Here is a 16,141-nt window from a genome sequence, read left to right as displayed (position 1 = left end):
GGACCACAATGAGGACAAATAACAGAAGACTCAAGGGCAATTGTTGCCGTACTGGGGACCAACTGGTGAAAAAACTTTCAATGCATTTGCTTTCATTATCGGGATGACTAACCAGCCTCCTCCAATATTTGATAATAACTGTAACTGTTGTAATTTGCAGTATTCTATTGTTTATTAGTAGGTTGATTTGTAATGATAACGCATAACAGGAAAATGACACATAAGATATGATGATCCACAGTGGGCATTAAAACTCACCAACAGAGTGCCCCCTTTTGACTTTGGAGGCAAGAGGTGACTGCACTACCACTCCAAAGTAGCCTGTCAGATCATGACTGTGGTCATGGGGTGGATTGTGTGGCAGTTGCACATGCCCCTGAGATCAGGAGCCTAAAATGGGGCAGTTGATGGCTCTTTAAGCCCCTTTTGTGCCCCACTCTGCCTGTCCCCACATACACACCTAGGGTGGTACCAAGGTGCTGATACTCACATCCTCCCGACTACGCCGGGGCAGGGTGACTTCACCCCCACCAGCTGGTGGGACAGGAGGGGTGGGACCCTCGGTCAGTTGACAGGGTCCTTAATGGGACCCTGAGTCAGTTGACAGGGTCATTAGCAGAGGGGGTGCCCAAAGTATCTGCAAAGTTTCTGGACCATGTTGTAATGTCCACAGCCAGATCTGACCAGATTATAAAACAGGGTTCCTGCTGAAGGCCACCTTTGGAGTGGTTTTCATCGAGCAGTGGGTCTGTGAACTGGAACCCTCTCCTTAGACTGGAACACTGTCTAAGGAGACTTCCTGGAATTGAGAAAGCTTCACCTCCTCGTTTGGGTGAGTGGTTATTTACTGGATATATCCTGGAAGGAGTCCTTGCATAACCAGGTAAGTGATTATTTCTTGTGGGTACCTTGGAGTCAGAGGGCTCCGTTTTTGTTTCTTGTGTATGCATGCATTCTGTGGATCCTCATTATTCTTATTTTGCTGTACCCCAATAATTTCCTCAACTGATATCCAAACCTGTATTTTATGTTGTCGGAGTGCTAACTAATTGTATAAACCCCGTTTCTAGTCGGTTTATTTGCTACGCTTTTCTGGCTAGAATAAAGTCTGTTTTGGAACTTCTTGTCTGCCTAAAACTGACTTTGGGGTGTCTCCGTGACAGCAGGGGGTTGAGCTGAATGACAGAGGAAGTTTCACAAAGCTGCCGACAAAGCCCTCTCTGACTGTGGCTGGCCTGATCTTCTCGTTGGGAGCACTGGGGCTGGCTGGAGTGAGGGGGACCAAGGGCCCTCGGTTCCCACAGGCTCTTTGTGAGAAGAACACTGGTGTGACTATCAGAAACACATAGAGTGCTGGAAGGAAAAAGTTGTCCAGGAGCAACATATCCACGAAGCCTGCAGCTCTGCTGGTCCTGCAACTTGCTGGGTCATAGGAAAGCTCAAAGCTTCCTTACTGGGTTTCTTCCATATCCATAGTGAATTCCTCTTGGACAACAATGTCTTCCTGGGCTCTCTGTTTCCTTGTTTCTCATCCCAGAGAAATGGCTCCACTTCTCAGCAGCCTCCCCTTTGCCCAGCAGCTTTCACAAGAGCTTTGGGAGTTTTCTCTTCCTTTTTTTCCCCCCTTCAATTCCATTTCACCAGCAAATATCTTCATAGGTCAAGTCACTTCAGATGCTGAGCTGTTGGAGATGAGAGAAGTAACAAGTTGTTTTTGTTAAGTCTGTTCAGTTTCTATGGGAACAAGATGAGAAGCTTTTAATGAGACTCCACTTTTGTGACACCACCTCCAGAGCAGTTCCTGGGCTCTGGCAATGAACAGTCCCCATGTGACCTGTGGCTTTAGGACCTGCCAGACCCACAGACATGCCACGGACAGAGCTGGCTGGCAGTTTGCTGTCTGGAGCATGATATATGCAGTTCTCCAGTCTTATATCTCAGTTAGGAGATCAGTATGGAGCAGGAGCCCTAAGGTTGAACTGCTGTTGAGTAGTAATTCCAGGGGAGCATGGGGGGAATAGGAAATCTTGGTGAAGACAGCCTAGTAGCTGCACTAAATGAGCTAACATCTGTCCTCCTTCAAGCTGTCTCATGGATAGAGGACACTGGCTCCATCCCTATGACATAAAAACAAAAGACTGTCTTTTTACAAAGATATAAAAAAGAAAAAAGAGACGAAATGCTGTTATTATTCATGACATTATGCAGGGCTGAAAGTCCAGAATCACAAATTTAAAAACCAGGAAGAGCTTTGCGATGGTGGAATCATTTCTGTAGGTAACAATTCACTTCATGTACCCCGTGGACAAGCTCAGGTCTGCTTTTCCACCAATGCCATTTTACAACAAATTAAAGTGTGTTGGGTGCTTTGGGAAGAGTACTGAGGGAGACAGAGCCTGGAAACAGTCTACTCCTGCATGGTGCTTTGCCCATGCACTTATAGGTATCCTCCAAAACGCTGTTTTGAGATTTCCACAGATACAAAATGTATCTGTCAGGTTTGTGCTGACAGAGCACATCCTTTTTAGATGTAGCTCAATATTGGTTTTATTCTCAGTCTTATTGCACCGATAGGAGCCTCTGCTGGCACAGGAGGTAGGGTCAGCAAATGGAACAATGAATGCCATTTTGGAGAGATGTGAGGGCATTGGGGAGGTGTCTGGAACTGGGGAATGGAGGAAGGAATTGGGAGAGAATGAGGAACATGGATGCTTTTGGTGGCCTGGCCAGTGCAAATCAAGCTTAGGTGTTGTTTTTCCACCAAAGGTGACCACTTTTTTCAGCAGGCAGCAAAATTCTTCAGCTCCTCAGTACAGAAAAAAAAATATTCTGAAAGAGCAGAAGTTCAGGATAGGGGCACATTACATGAGGAATGGGACTTTCCTCCCTAGCTTCAGCCATCTAAAACTCTCATTCCTGATCCCATGAAAGTGAGACACTGGCTCAGTGCTGAACCTGGCACCCACAGGGACTTGGTCCCTTCCCAGTGATGTGGAGCCATGTGGGTTCTTAAGATACACCTGCAATCAAACAGCAAAATGGGTTGTTGCCACTGGCCAAGTCTAAGCTGGTTGCCCCGCTGATCTCCTTATGACAGTCTCACACTGTAGCCAATAAAGACAGACAGTAAACTCCAAATACCATCATCAACACTATCAGCTCGCTGACCTTAGATACACACCTTGGGATGAGCTGAATCATCCCATGGGAGAACATCTCTTTCCACTGAGGACAGTCAGCCAGCTGGGCTGGATGCTCTGCCCCCAAGAGCTGAAGGTAGGTGAGATTCTCCCACCTTACATACCCTCTCACATCACCCCCATCTTGGTTAATGATGCTCGTTAGTCTTCGTCACTGCCAGTGACCTGAGCATTAATTAGGATCACAAAGCCAGAGTGTCAGTGTCCAGGTCTGACTACAGGTCCTTGGTGCACCAGCTGCCTCTACGAAAGCTCCCAGCAGCGCTTGTAGGGCTTCTGGGGCCTCTCTGGACGAACAGCACAGCCCCCTCTCCAGCTCCTCTGTGCACTGACCTTGTCCAAGGTAAAATACTGCCTGATGGGCTGAGGTCACACTGCTGGCTTTCATAAAAGTGGTGCTGCAGGAGAATGGGGGTTTATCCGATTCCTATGGCAACAAGCCATCTTCATAGCCTGGATTTCAAGAGACCATGGTTGTCAATTTTAGGCGGACAACAAGTTCCAAAACAGTCTTTATTCTAGCCAGGAAAGTGCAGCCAATCAACCAACTAAAAACAGAGTTTATACAATTATTTAGCACTCCAGCAACATAAAATACAGGTTTGGATATCAGTTGAGGAGATTATTGAGGTACTATAACATAAGAATAGTGAAGATCTGCAACATGCACACATTCACTCACAAGAAACAAAACCAGAGGCCTCTCACTCCAGGATACCCAGAAGAAATAATCACTCACTTGGGTTAGGTAAGGACTCACACTTGGCTGGGTTAGACAAAGACGCATTCAGGGATATATCCAGTAAACAACCACTCACCATAGGAAGAGGTGAGGCGCTCTCAGTCCCACAAAGTCTCCTTAGATGTCGTCCCAGTCTAAGGAGAAGGCTCCAGTTCACAGACCTGCTGCTCCGAGAAGACCACTCAAAGGGGGTCTTTGGTGGGGATCCTTTTTATAGCCCGGTCAGATCTGGTGGGCATTACAACATGGTTCAGAAGCTTCGCAGCTACTCTGGGCACTTTGTTAAGAACCCTGTCAGCTGACTGAGGGTCCCACCCCTCCTGCCCCACCAGCTGGTGGGGGTGAAGTCACCCTGACCTGAGGTAGGGGAGGATGTGTCCAGGTTCCTGGAGCACCAATGCACCAGGAGTCAAAACTCAGCGTTGTACCAGCAGGTCGGCAAGGTGGAAGGAGACACCTTGTCACCCTTGTTGTAAGAGCAGGAGCAGTGCAACGGGGTTTGCAACAGCACAAGCATCTTATCAATAGCAGCCCTTAAAAGCTGTTGTGCCTGTTTTACAGATACAGGAAAGAGAAGAGACTAAGGAACTATCTCACAGAACACCTTCAAAGACCAGGAGACCCGAACTGCTGGACACAGGGCACACTACCCTTGAGCTGCCTTGCGGAATCCTTTGGAGACTTCAGAGCAATCAGAGTCAGGTCACTTTCTCTAATAGAGGAAGATGAGGCTTATGCTGAGGACGTGTACTGAAAATCTATCTGCAAATGACACAGTGACTCTGTGTTCAGCAAGTGTCACCAGGCATGGGGAATTAGGGAATTTAGGAAAAACCCTCCTGCCCATGAAAGATTTTGCATGCAGAAGACAGCATAAAGGGCTGGGGGTGCCTTCACGTACATGGAGCCCTGATGGCCCCACATGGTTTTCAGGGCTGATCTAACAGCACCCAGCTGCAGGGTGAGCCCAGGGAAGACCAGAGGTTGCCTCACACCTTGGCATGATTTAGCAAGGGTCTCCCAAGCACAGAGGTGTAACTCAGGAGTAACTACTGTCCCCGCCACGCTCCAGGGGCCCCGGCGCCCAGCCTGCCCACCGCCCAGGAGCATCGCAGCAGCGTGGGCTGGCAACAGGCTCTGAAGGGGAGGAAACTGTTTCCTCAGCATTTTATTTCAACTAATCTGTTCACACGAGTATCACACTGTGCTATTAATGCTGCCCCGGTTTGTAATTCTGCTTTCATGTTGGCTCCATTTTTCTCTTTTTAATACTGCTATCTAGCCTTCTGGTTCTCAAATGTGGGACCTATTTTTCTGTCTGCTGTAGCAGAAAGAGCTAATTTGGTCCTTCTGTGTATAAGCAACAGGACTGTAAAGTGGAATAGAATGAGATTTTATCTCTCTCAATGTCCTTGGTCAGATTGACACAAGAATACTGCATCCTGCTGAGGTGCCATATTTTAAAGAGGACATCAAAAAATTGGAGTGCATGAAGAAAAGAGCCATAAAAAATGGTTTGAGAGCTGAAGAAAACCACTTACAGGGAGAGACTTCTAGAGGTCAGCCTCTGTAACTTGTCAGAAGGAAAACCGAGAAGTGATTTGATGATGTGTATAAGTACATGTGTGGAGAGAAAATACGGGATGCTAAGGCAATACGAAAAATTTAGTCCGAGAAAGGCACACAGATAGACAGTGACGGGCACTGGAGAACACACTGAGCTGAATTAGAAATCAGGCTCACTTTTTAACCATAAGGATGTTAACCCTCAGAAGAAAATTGCAAAGTGAGCAATGAGTACTGCATTTCCTGAGGTGTTTGAGACACATTTGGGTGCTAATTCTGCGTGTCAGGGTAGAGGCAGGGATTCCTGGGCAATGGAAAGCAAGCGGAGTTTGCCTGAATACAACCTGGGAGGTGACAGAAACCAGTTTCACAGAAATAAAATTCCACATTTCATTTCATATGCCTCTTTTTTTATGGTTGCCCATCACACTCTTGGCCAAAACCACTGGGGAAGCAACTCAGTCCCCTAATGCAATTAATGAACTGTTAGTAAGCAAAGTGGTCACTTTTAAGGCTGGGGAGGGAGCACTGGGGCTCTCAGACACAGCGGGGTATGAGGATGGATGCTGTGAGCCTGCTCCCATGTGAACACCTCCAGGACCGTGGAGCCAGGAAGTGAATGCTGGTGCAGTATCTCAACCATCTCAGCCAGATGCAGTATCTCTGCTCGACAAACCTCTGGCTGGCGTGGTCATACTCAGAGATGCTGAGAAAAACGTCATCAGGCTCCTGAAACTGAGCTTTTCCCACTGTACCAGCAGTAGTTCCATAATGCAGCTCATAAACTCATGTCTTCAGCAAGTAGCAGAAGGGGTTAAAGGTTGTAAAGCGCAAATCATGGCAGAACTCATCAGGACCCAGTCTGGAAGATCACCTAGTCTGCTCGCCTGCTCACAGGTAGAATGGCTCCTCCTGGGCTGTTCCTGTGGGACAGTTTGTAGTTCAGACATATGTCCCTGGAATGAGATCTCCACAACACTTCCAGTTTTTCTTGGGGAAATATTTGTATTCTTTCCCTTGATGTTCAACACACATATCCCATATGTTAACTCGAGCCTGTTTCCCTCTGCCTTACCCACAGCAGACACTGAGAAAGGTATGGCCTCTCCCTCTTAATAAATTTTTAGCATATTTCCTTTTTAGATTTTTAAATATTTTTTTAAAATAGTTTTTTTTTTTTTTTAACTATCAGGTTAAACTACCTCAAAGTTTTCTTGTTCAGAATGTAGCTACCCTCATTCTGAGGATTTTCCTTCACAGACCATGTTTCTCTGCACCCCTTCTTCTTCTTACTGCCTTTCTGTGGAGGCCCTCAGATCCCCCCTGTTCTCTTAACCACAGTTCCAGGACTGGAGACAGATGTCCAGGGGACGAGGACCAGAGGCGCTTTCTTCCCCAAGGAGAGAATGGCACCAGTCCCTCAGGCCCAGCTGGTGATGCCCTGCGACACCCAGACCCTTTCCTGCACCACTGCTGCTGCTCAAGTCACTTCTCCATCCTGCACATGTACAGTTAATAAATACATCCCAAATTACACAACTCCTCATTAGTAAACATGGACCTCTCAAACAGCTCCTACACGTCTGCCTCAGAAAAATAATGCATCAGAAAGCCACAAAGAGAAAATTCCAATTAAGCTCACTTTGTAAATCATCTGTGGTTTCTAAACAAGCCTGGCACGTACGCATTCCTCTCGGTTTTTCTCCTGGTGGAGATTTGCAGTCAGCACTTTGCACACAAACTCCTGCAGTTGCTTTAAAGCTAAAGCTGCTCTGAGCGGGAGCCTCATGCCCTGAACCCAGCCCCGAGGCCGAAAACTGCGTCAAGCCCCCAGCTACAGCTGCTGGACGCACAAACTGAAAGCTGCTGGGCATGTAAAGCAACTATTAAGCTACTTCTAGCTCTTAAATCTTCCTCAAGTGCTTATGAATCTCAAAAGCTGTTTGAAGCCTTCCTTTCCCTGATGATTTCTTGCTCTCTTAAGGACATAGTTCTGAAGATGGCCACATTCGGGAGGTTTCTGTTGGCTATAGGAGTCAAGTGGTCTTCAAGAATTCAAATCTCAGCAGGACTTTGAATCCCTTCCAGCTGAGCTCTTGTGCTCTGCAGCCTCTGTGCAGCTTAAGAAATTTCAATATTTACCAATCTGGTGCTAGCATAATATCCCGAGGAGCCCTAAATCAAAGGGCTTATAAGCTCCATGTACACGGTGTAGAAAACTCTATTCAAGGGATTTGTGCTGGCTGAGCAAGTGGGTTCTGCACACTCAGTAGCTGCATATTCCTCTCTGTACAGGAAAATTACACAGAAAACTCAGAGGCTTAAATAGAAAATAAGGCTTAAATGCAAATTCACAATCAGTCCTGAGGGACTGGAGGAGATACTGAACCGTTTGTTTTATAGTGTGCTAAACTCATTCTCAAGGAAAAAAATTAATTTGTCTTGAGGTAAACCTGAACATGAAAAGCAGAGCTTCCCAGAGACACAAGTGATCCAGCTTGGTGCCACATAGCAGCAGCAGCTGAAAAAGCCTGGTGGGAGCAGAAATCCTTTAAGAAGCCAAGCCGGGAGATACATTGCCCTCTCTCTTCAGCAGCAAATGGAAAAGGTGCCAGCCCTGTCTTCACAAAGAGCAGGCAAAGCCCTACCCAGATGCACGTACCCCACGGTGTCCCAGCCAGCCCTGGGAGATGCTTGGCCGTGTGACAAGCCAACCCATGGCTGTAGTCTGGACAGCTTCCTTCAAGCAAAGGCCACGCTTGATTTCAGCTTCTTGGAGAAGACCATCCATAGGTCTGCTAACAAGCATCGGGGACAGCAACGAGCCACCAGCACAGCCTGTCCATGTGCATGCTACATCTGCCACCGCCACCCTCGCCTCTTCCTTCGCTCAGCTCAGCTTGTTTGGCTGGCACCCTGGGTTCCTCATTGAGGCTGGGGCGGTCATTCCCTGCGTGCCTGTCCAGCACCTCGCACGACCAGTCCACTCCTCTGCCACAGGTCTCTGAGGAGGTGCTGTGTCCACAGGAAGATCCATCTTCTCAGCACATCCCTGTAATGGGACCCTCTGTTCTCTCCCCGTGAGGAGAGTGAGGTTGGTGGGTTTGTTTATTCTCCCACCGCAGGGCCGACGGGTGGGAGCAGGCAGCCTGGTAAAGGAGGGTGTAGCCCAGGAGGAGAGTCTGATTGACTTTTGATCCCCAGAAAGTGACATATTTTCATCTGCCTCATGCCTGGCAGCAGCAGCATTGCCTTTGTGTTCCACTTTCACCCTGCAAGGAGCAAGCAAAGCCCCAGTGACACACAGCAGCTGATGGACCCTTGTCCTCCTCATCCATGGCAGGGGCCTGAGCAACATGGCAAATGCATTCCTCAACTGGAGCTCCTGCTGCAACCCTCTACCATGTGCAGCTGATTCCTCCCTTGGCTTCAGCCTTCTCCTGTATCCTGTGTGTTTGGCATGGGGATCGATCTTGTGGGCAACAGCCCTGGTGTTTGAGGTTTCATGGTGATCTAGAAGAGAGGGCTGGGAAAATACAAATAATGAACCTTAAGAAAAGAATCAGTCCATAGAACATATGGCACTATTTCATTCCCAGCAGCTCACTCAGCAGCTCTGATGTCTCTGCTGGTGGCCGGCTTTAATTTCCATCTTGGACTCGCTGAACAGAGCCAAAAGGCTGAAAGTCTTCATACATGCTTAACGGGTATTCACTGGGCAGGACAGAGGATCACCGGCATACAGAAGGAAGGGAAGATACCACATCTCCTTCAGAAATGGGTTTGCATTGCCAGGAGAAGACAGGTGGGAATGGGCAGCCTGGCCATAACTATTTAGGTCAGGAGAACAGACCATTGCTGGCCACAAAATGTTTCCAGCACTCTTCTGAATCAGCCTGAAATCTCTTGTAAGAGATCAAAATCTAGTGTGCTGCAAGGAGAGAGAAGGGACAACTAATTCTCGGCAGTAGCAGGGGGATTCTTGGGGGGAATTACCTCACCTCAGCTGCAGAACACCACCATCTACCCGAGCAGGAGAAGATACGGGGATCTGAATCCTTCTGCAACACAGATCTAGGGATTGGTTTTACCACGTGTTAGCAAAACTCACCAGCTATGAGAAACCACGATTTAACCACCAAAGCCATATCAAATGTTATCTCAGACCATAGACCACAGTCAGAGAACACTCATCATCTCCTTTTCAGTGCTTTTGGTGTAAGTAATGGTATTTCCAGCCACCTCCTCCAGGCGCACCCTCAGCCCTGTGCAGGGTAGATCTAGCTGGAAATGAGCTTGACCTCACCCTAGAAGATGAGAAGACCTGTCTGTTTTCATGCATCTCCTCAAGTGCACCACTCAGCACCTCCTCTCCTGAATCTTCATCCCCTTTGCCAGGGTGAATGAGAAGACATGAACCCAAATGATTTTTATGCTGGTTTGAGCACAAGTGCAGTCTACCTATATCGTGTCAAAACTCCACAGCTTGAGACAAAGGAGCCAAAAGCTATAAGTCAAAGATGGAAAAAAGGCTTCCCAGCCCCACAGACAACCAGAAGAAGCCATGTAGGACAGATATGTAAAATAGAACACGGTGCAAAGAAACACCTCTTTCCAACACCCCCTTCTCCTTTGTCCTCCTTTCCCGAGGCTCAGATTTGTTAATAAGTTTCGTTAAGGAAGGCCCAGACATGGGCAGTGTCTGTCTCTTAGCATCTCTCCTAACCTGGCTGTTGCACTGCAGGGTGTTGTCAGAAAGCCACTTGCTGGCCCTGGCTGGACCACGCTATGTGTGAGAGCCGAGCTGTCCCCCACCCTTCCTGCTGCCCAGCACATCTGCACAGCAGGTCCACGGGCAGCTGTTGGGCAGGAGTGCTCCGAGGGAAAGATGACTGTGTCTCGGCATCTGAGGGGTGCAGTGCTGCAAGGGAAGGATGCCGTGAGAAGCGTCTGTACAACAGTCCAAGATCTGGATGTTCAGCCTTCCTTGGGCCCTTGGTAACACCCAAATTTTCCATGCCTTCCTCTCTCTTGCTAAAGGAAGAATTCCCTCTGCCGTCTCCCAGCAGCTCCTGCCTAATTAGTACCAGGACCTACAGTTCCCCTGGGAAAACATCTCCATCCTGTCCCATCTGCCCCGGCTCACAGTGTTTGCCAGGAGGGGCCAGGAGGAAGGTGCACAGCCTCGGCATTTCCATGCTACCCACTCAGTCTCACTGCTTTGAGTGTGCTGGTCCTGCTTGGCCAGGCTGGCCTAACTTCGGTTTGGGAAAAACTAAAGCCAGGAGCCTCGCAGGGAGAGAGGAGGGGGTTTAACCATTTGCAAAGGAGGACTGCACTGAGACAGAGCTTGGGATCAACTTAGACACCAGTGTGTTCAAGGCTGCGTGTGTTCTGTGTCTGCACCCAAGACACTGAGGGACCACAGGACACCTGTTGGTAGGTGACCACCAGGCTGGTCGTTTCTGGACAGCTCGAAGGGAAGAAGCATGCCCTGGAGAACCATGTACCAGCGGGGTCCTGCACAGAGCAACAGGGCACACGTGGGGACCCGAGTGTGAGTGCCAGGATAACCCATGTCTGGCTGGGCTCTGTGCACACAGAGGAGAAAGGCAGAGACAGGAACACTGGCAGAAGGTAGATGTGATCCAACCCATCACTCCACATTCATCCACAGTTACTGGTGGCTGTGCTGTCCTTGGAACTTATTAGATGGGCTCAAATCTCTTCTTCCTCTGTGTCTGGGCAGCATGCAAGCGTCCCCAGAAATGCTGTGGACTCAAAGCAAGTGTGCATTGCCTGCAAACAGAATACCCAAATCTTTTCTCTTGCCATCCCCTGGCGAGCTCCTGCATCTTCCTCCCATTCCCTGTGCATCCCACTGCCTAGCATTGTCTCAGTTATCTAATCACAGTATCACAGTATGTTTGGGATTGGAAGGGACCTCAAAAGATCATCTAGTCCAGTCCCACTGCTGGAGCAGGAACGATGAGTCCTAGTTGCTGTTCAACAATATTCCTAAAGCTTCTGACCTCTCATAGGTTATACAACCAACTACTTGGTTTATTTGCTTGATTACAGCAATATGTACCATGATGGCAAATTTTTCCTTGCCTTTTTGGGTAACGTGCTGTGTGCAGCTTATGGACGCATGGTGTACACTTCTGGCGGTCTGTGTTAAAAAAACAAATGGGCTCAGGTGGGAAAAAAGGTTAATGAAGAGGATCTGTCTTATAAAAGAGGCTGAAAGAGCTTATACAGTCTAACAAAGCACAAGGTGTTGCTTTATATGATGACTCCATAAACACATTCAGGGATGTGGCAGGGACTAAAAACTATTTGCTATTATAGAAGATGACATTAGCACAAAGTCAGATGGATACAAATCAAGTGTGAACTTACTTAGATTGGAAACTAGTAGAAATTTTGCAAATAATTTGTGAGAACACAAAACATCTGGATCTGCCAAAGAGTTGGAAAAGACCTCCTGGGTCACTGGCTGTGGGGCTCCACTCCATCTTAAAACTGATTAATTTTCCATTTGTTCCTTTGTTTTAAAATAAGTTTCCTGCTCTTCTCCCATGCATGTCCGTATTGAATGCCAGGGGAATGTTTTCCCTCTCCCCAACACTTATTTCCCTAGCCCCTGGGCACAGAGGGACGCAGCCCAACGTGCCATCCCACCCCACCGCTGCCCAACCTCTTCCTCCAGCATCTTGCAGCCAGAGCTGTTTGTTTGCTCTCACACGCTTCGCTTGGGCTCGTGTCTCGCAAAAGCGCAGCTGCCTCGGTAGGTGAAGGAGGTGACCACGGACGGGGAGCCAAGCTTTGCTTAGGCTGGGCAGGTTCCCAGCTTAAATAAATCAGAATCCCCAGCATCTAGAGAGGGAGGCTGACCTGGCAGTGCCACCAGTGAGCTGCCGGCAGCCTCGGTGGTGGAGGGGCCAGCTGCCTGCCCCACTGCCCCCGAGCTGAGGCACTCGGGTCCACCACGCAGGGAAGCAGAGCTGAGGCACTCGGGTCCACCACGCAGGGAAGCAGAGCTGAGGCACTCGGGTCCATCACGCAGGGAAGCAGTGCGTCAATCACAGCTCTCAGCTCCTCGGCACGGGGGAAGGAGCCTGGTCCCCCAGCACTGTGGTAGAAATGTCTAATTAGATACAATAGAGGGATAGATATGCACACTCAGGGACCTTTCTACACAAGTATAAATTAAGGAAAGCCAAATATTTATTTTAGATGGCTGTGCCATATGCTGATGGAACGCTAATTTGCACGAAAGAAAACACATTGTAAATAAAGTCCCCAGAAGCACCTGACGTTCACTGAGCTTCATCTTGCTGAGCAAACTAAAAAGATTAAAAAGAAGAAAATTAAATCAACAGCATCCATTATAGACTCCCTTCCATAAGAAAGTCAGGCAAACTTAGGATGACATGGGCCAGTGCTTTGCAAACTATCTGCAGCCCCCGGGAGCACCACAGGCTATTTGTTAAGGGCTTGCAGAAGGTATCTAAGAAAAAAAAAATCTTGCTGTGTTTAATTCACAATACAAAGATGTTCAGCCTCAGTAGAAAAAATGCTAGGGGGCTGCAAATCAAAATCAACTGAAGAACACTACTGTATGCTCTTGGATCAGGAACTGGGAGTCAGGCACACAGTTTTGTCTCTTCCACTGATCCCAGCACCTTGGGCAAGTTGAGTCTCCTCAGCCTTCTACCACCCCAACTCCCCATAAGCATTTGCAGAATCTCTTGTGCACCCGAATGGCATCCAGCACAACAGTGCCCCAGGGTCCTACAGAAAAACATCAATATTAACATCCCCTTGTTCTTCTAGCCCTCCAAAAAGCATATGCAAAGTTTGAACATATTTCAAGATGAGAAACAAGCTATTAGGAGGTCAAATTCAGTTTTTGTAGTGGCTGTAACAAACGTGACCTGGAGACTGGCAAGTTTTGAAGCAGCAAGGCTGGGCGACGAAACCTGTTAGCAGTGCCTGCAGTTGGCTGCCTTTGGTCACCAAGCCACTTCCACCCTGTTATGTACGTTCCTCTCACTCGCAAAGACGCAAAGACCGCCGTTTTTATCAACATGCATATTGCAGTGTTGTCGGCCACTCCTTAAGGTTATTCCCTTTTTCCTCTCAGTTATATTTATAAACCCTGTGCTGAGTTGCCATGGTTCCTGTTGCTGCCAGTCCAATTGGTATTCAGTGCCGTTCCTCTCACCTTCACCGTTCAGGTGACCTTTACTTCACAAGGAAGATCTCACGCCATCAGCCTGTTCAATTAGATGTCACACAACACACTGTGCAAGAACACCAACCGCTAAGCAAAAGCAGGCTCTGTGCAACCAGTTCATCTGCAAAGGCTGAGAGATGGATAAACAATGGTAATTATTTCAAAACAAATTGGAAACAGAAAGCGCAACCCAGCAGTGTAACTGTTAGACAAAAAGGAAAGCCACAAAAGGAAGAAATTTCAGCTTTCAACATCCCGAGTACTCCGGTATCTTCCCCTAGGCAAATATTTTTCTACCTTTCTTGCTCTTCAAAGTCAAGTTTAAAAAACTCTTACTTCCAAGACAGTTTATTTTACATCAGTTGGACAACTTATGCAAGGGGCTGCTTATGAATGGGAGAAACGCAGTTGTAAACTGGCAGGAAGAACTTCTCTCTTTGCCAAACTAATATTTTAAATACAATATTTAAGCAACTTTGCACAAAGCTACACTGCTTACTGTACAGCCAGACTGGGGTACATGATGCTTTTCTCCAAAAGTAAGCATGCTGAGAATCATAGGATCATAGAATGGTTTGGGTTGGAAGGGACCTTAAAGATTATCTAGTTCCACCCTCCCTGCCATGGGCAGGGACACCTTCCATTGACCAGGTTGCTCAAAGCCCTGTCCAACCTGGCCTTGAACACTTCCAGGGATGGGGCATCCACAGCTTCTTTGGGCAGCCTGTTCCAGTGCCTCACCACCCTCATGGGGAAGAATTTCTTCCTTATATCTGACCTAAATCTACACTCTTTCCGTTTAATTAAGGGGCTCAGCAGCTTCATGTACCAACCAGCTCATGGGATTTGCAAAACCCTAACCCAGACACTGAACAGAAAATCCATGTCTTCCCACTAACTCTTGAGAAAAATGTTCTTACTACAACAAAGAAGTCACAAATACACAAAACCCAGAAAATGGAGCTTGGACACAATATGACCCTAACTCTACTCCTGCAGTAGGAGTGGGAACATCCCCAGACTTTGTCTCCTCATAATAAAACCAGAACTTTCCTTGTGGCATTTCCTTGGCTGTTGAGGTCTGTGTTCATGTGCTGGGCAACCAGGCTAGCCAAGATATCTCATCCCATACACTTTTAATGCTAGTTAGGGTTTTCTAAAGAAGAGGAAAAGTGCCTGGATCTTTCCAAGACACCTAGGTGCAGAGATGTGTAGGAGCATGGTGCTTTAGCTGATCAAAAGACAGCTCGGTATTGCACCAAGGGAGCTCCTCTGTTAGAGGTACCAAACAACTGCACATGCAGTAAGTGGATCAGAAGAACAGGTCACAACCAGCACACAAAGGCTGGCTCAGCAAGCAGAGTGGGTCAAATGTCTCTATGCTGAGGGAGGTGGGAACATCACTTGTTGCTGCAGCTCTGTTAGCTAAGGCTGGTGTGGAAGTTGGCTCTGGAATGTGGGTGACTGGGGCATCTACAGCCACAGCCAAGCTGTTGCACAGCGCTCCCATGGAGCAGGAAACAAGACTGTGTGCCACATTCTCTAAACTGCAACATCTCTCTACCTTTGCCACCACCAACATGGTTGGCTTCATACAGGCTGCTTTGTTCCATCAGAAGGCTGCTGAGACTACTCCTGCCCCGCTTGGCTGAGCCTGTGCCGGCAGCGTGGTTTGGTGCGTAGTTCATACTGAGTGTGTCCCAGCTGCCACCATGGTGCTGACACCCACCTCACACTCCCAGGCTCCCTGCTTGGATCCCTGGCAGCACTTTCACCTCCATGTTCATCACGTTCTTATCTGTCACTACAGGTCAGAATGAATCGTCAGTCCATTAATGGATTCAGGGTGGTTTATTTCAAAAACAGACAAATTCTCACTATTTCCTCTGCTGCTTCCACCTCCTTGTGCCTGGACCACACAGCCAGGTCTTTGCTTGCTTGATACAGGACTTCTTTAGAGCACACCACCTCTTTCATCTTCATAATGGTCAGAACACATCAGTGCATCTTTGCTGTTTCACAGTCTTCTTTAAACTGGGGTGAGCTGAACTTCCTATGCAAAGATTTGACCTCTCCTGAAATCCCTTGATCAGCAATTTCCCTTGCTCGCCCTTTCATGCTCGAGGCGTTATGAAACACTGGAAACTACACATACCTTCATAAGGAAGTTAGTGAGAAAATTCAAATAATCAACTCAGTCCCAAGAGACTTGGGGTCTCCTTCCAAGTTTGAAAATTCTTTCCTAACAGAAGTTTTGCTCTTGAAAGTCTCCTGGTTAGCAGGCAGCTGATGATATAGCTTCTCTGGAGCCTGATTACACTTCCAGCCCAGGGGCAAGTAATAAAGTCTGCCTGGCTCTGTGAGGTCTGAATCAGGTGCTAACACTGAACA

Source organism: Streptopelia decaocto, assembly GCF_964273445.1.
Source record: "Streptopelia decaocto genome assembly, chromosome: 1".
NCBI lineage: Eukaryota > Metazoa > Chordata > Aves > Columbiformes > Columbidae > Streptopelia > Streptopelia decaocto.
The sequence above is the reverse complement of the archived record's forward strand: the minus strand, read 5'-3'. Positions refer to the sequence as shown.